The sequence below is a fragment of the Pipra filicauda genome, unplaced genomic scaffold, assembly GCF_003945595.2.
Source record: "Pipra filicauda isolate LSUMZ 115617 unplaced genomic scaffold, ASM394559v2 scaffold852_size119209_pilon, whole genome shotgun sequence".
NCBI classification, from domain to species: Eukaryota; Metazoa; Chordata; class Aves; order Passeriformes; family Pipridae; genus Pipra; species Pipra filicauda.
Window position 1 is genome coordinate 107742 of NW_024105034.1, and position 3250 is coordinate 110991.

Genomic DNA, 3250 nt, shown 5'->3' on the forward strand with positions numbered 1-3250 from the left:
AGGGACCGGCCTGTGCTGGGGGGTTCGTTCCTTGTGTTCGCAGCCGCGGGAGTGGCGCTGCGGGACGGGCGGGAGGGGCCGGGGGAGGGCGGGGAAGCCGCGGCGGGGCCCGGGGGCTGCAGCTCTCTGGCTTCCCGACTGGCTTTGCGGACATTTGCCACCTTCGGAGGAGGCACAAATCCCCGCGGAGCTGAGCGAGGGGTGCGCGGAGTGCAGCGAGCTGGGGCGGGGCTGTGACCAGGGCAGGGTGTGCGCAGTGCCCCAAAACCCGCACCCAAAACCCGCCCGGAACAGCCCCAGAGCCCAGAGCGAAGCGCCGCGGGATCGCGCCGGCCCCGCCCCTAGACTCGCCCAGGCCCGCCCCCCGGCTCGCGCCGGCCCCGCCCTGCCCGTCCCCAAGAGCGCCGCCGTCCCCGCTGCCCGCCCCGCTCCCCTTGTCCCGGGAGAGCTCCCGGCCGGGCCGTGACCGCGGAGCTCCCACCCGCCCTTCCCCGGCCCCAGCAGCGCCCGCCGGGGCTGCGGCGGCGGCGGCGGGAGCCGCGCTGAGGGAACGGGGGCGGGGCCGCGCCGAGGGGCGGGGCCGGGCTGAGCGGGCGGGGCGGGGCCGCAGGGCCGGGCGGGCTGGGATTGGGCGGAGGCGCTCGAGCGCTGATTGGGCAGCGCTGCCGGCCCGCGGTATAAAGGGCCGGCGGGGCGGGTGCGGGCGGTTGTGTGTGAGGGCTGAGGGTGCGGCCCCGCTGCTGCCCGGGCTGCGGAGGGGAGAGCGCCTTGGCCGCTGGGTTTGTGACCGGGGGAGCCGGGGGGCGTTTAGGGGCGCCTTGTGCTGGGCAGCGGGGGCCGGATAAGCCCGTTACCTGCCGGGTAACCCTGGGGGGAGCCGTGGCAGGGCTGCGGGGCTGGTGCTCTCTGGGTGTCTCAGGTTTTGCTTTGGGATCCCAAACCCTTTCCCCGTGCAGGGTTATGAGGCAAAGACTGCTTTAACTTGTTTTTTTTTGTGCTGCGTTAATGCCTTTTGCTCGTTCTGTGTCCATTTGCAGCCTGGCTCGTGGTTTCCCCTGGTGCGGAGGCGAGTTGTGCTTCCTGCGGGGAGAGAGAAGGGCCTTGGGAAGCTGCTCCATGAGCCACAGCTGTGCCGAGCCCGGGAGTCTGTCCAGGTAAGAGCAGGGCTTATACTGCCAGGGAGGAGCTGGGTTTGCTGTTGGAAGGTAGAATGTGCCCGTGCCTTTAAATGCAAGGACAGGCAGAAGCGGGGAGGGACCCTGGTTTGGTGGCACGGCAGCAGTTTGAAAAGACCTTGACTGTGGGGGAAGTGTCCAGGAAAAATGATTCCTGTTTTGCAGGGAGGCAGTTTGCAAGGACAGGGGGGTTGCTGTGCTCTGTAGCAAAAATACTGCCCTTGGGATGTGCAGGGTGAGGAAATGTTGGCCCCGTGTGGGCTGGAGCAAAGGTGTGTGGGTGCCTGTGTGTGACAGCCATGGGTGTGCAGGAAGGGGGTTCTGGTGCCACTGGAGCTGCCAGGGAGCCAAAAAGGGCACAGTTGTCTGAAAAAGGCAAAAAGTCTCAGCCTCTGTTGACACCTGTACCAAAGGAGATGCAAATTTTTTCTTTCTCGTCTGCAGACTTCACAAAGCTCCCAGGAAAGGAAGCTTTAGATTCCTTCCCAGCTTTATGCTAAAGGTTTCCTTCCTCCTGTCTCAGCACCCTTTCTGCTGTTGGGAGAGCACGAGGTGGATGGAGAGGATCCCCAGGCATCTGCAGGCACAAGGGACTGGCACAACTGCGATTTTCCTACAGCTCTTGTGAGAGGGACTTTCAGGATACTCTTGGGAATGTGCCAGCTCTCCTGCTGGAGCTTTTCTATGGAATATTTGAACACAAAGGGTAAAACTAAAGTCAGGTCTGTTCTGGAGTCTGTTACACTTGTGCAAAGCTCCTTCCCTCTGTTTATTTTCTCTTCTGGAAAGAACAATCTGGGGTTCCTGGGCACTTCCTATTGAGTGATTCCATGAAACTAATTTTGTACTGAAAGGGGAAAGGAGCTGTCTGTGGGAGGTCAGGTGTCCATGATAAAAGCTTTATGCTTTTCAGTCAGTAAAGCCTTAAAATATCTCACAGTGTGTAGGAATGCGTGGCTTCTAAAACTCACCAGCTGAGTCTTAGAGGTTTCTCTGAAGAGCTGATTTCAGGCAGCAGAATTGCCCCCCAGGAGGGACTCTGTGCCTGCTCTCCCGTGGCTCCAAGGGATCTCTGGCCCTTCACGCCGGCACCGAGATTTTCTCGGGAAGGGCCTCAGATCCCCGGACCAGTCTGGGACACAGGCAAGATCCCCCTGCAGTTTAGGACCAACTTGGCCCCCCTGGAGGGACAGTGCTGTGGGTGCCCCCCGGGTTGGGGCACCCCGAGGACTCCAGCGCGCACCGAAAGGATTCTTCGGGGAGATCCTCGGGGTGCCCGGCCCTGGGGAGCTCAAAGCAAGGTCCCTGCCATGGATTCAGGCATTGCTGAGAGTATCCCAGGGGTCCCTGTCCCTGCTAGACATGGAGCTCTCTAATGGGCTGGAATTGGGTGATAAAAGTGGTGCTCCAAGTGCCAAAGAAGTGTGGGATTGGGATTAAGAAATGAGCAGTGAGGGTCCAATTGGCTGTTTTCTCTGGAATGTGACTGTGAGAGCTGCAGGAGTGCCAGGTGTGTGTTCCAGTCCCCAGCATTTGGTTTGCACCTGAGACACAGGTCCAACTTCCTCAGTCCTTAACCCAAGAGAGGGAGAATGAAGGACTGGCACTGTTAAGGTGATTGGTGTGACAGGGGTTAAACTGGGAAAATATTGGGTAATTCCTCAGTTTCTATTTGCCAAACTCACCCAAACCTGTGCTAGGAAGAGATGGACTGGAGTCTCTGATCCCCTGGGCAGTTGTCCTGCATGACCTGGGAGCCTCTGGGGTTAGACTGGACTGGGCAGACAAGGAGCAGTTTGTCCTGTGGAGCTGGGCTGGGTTTGTTCAGGATGCCTTGGGAGGCAGGGCTGGAGAGGCTCCTCTGTTGGCTGTAGTGCTGGAAGGTTGTAGCAGCAGGGCTGGAGCCCTTCGACCTCCTGCTCCCCCCGTGAGCCCCGACGGGACCGTGCCCTTGGCAAGGGAGGGCCCCCCATTGCTGAGCCAGCGGTTCCGGGGCCAGGAGGGATGGGATCAGGATGCCCAGCTCCACCCAGGGCCAGGGCTGCCAGTGTTCAACCATGGAGGGAACTGAAAGC

At 60.9% G+C, this 3250-nt stretch overlaps 1 long non-coding RNA gene across 2 annotated transcripts; it reads left to right on the forward strand.

The window, feature by feature from the left end:
• Positions 1–685: 685 nt before the first annotated feature.
• On the forward strand, positions 686–1909 carry LOC113983203. 2 transcript variants are annotated; one of them, XR_003539027.2, is made up of 3 exons: positions 686–779; positions 1038–1154; positions 1620–1909. It is a non-coding gene; the product is annotated as an uncharacterized LOC113983203 (long non-coding RNA). The 2 variants fall into 2 exon arrangements; XR_003539026.2 differs by having other exon boundaries at positions 1699–1909.
• Positions 1910–3250: the final 1341 nt, after the last annotated feature.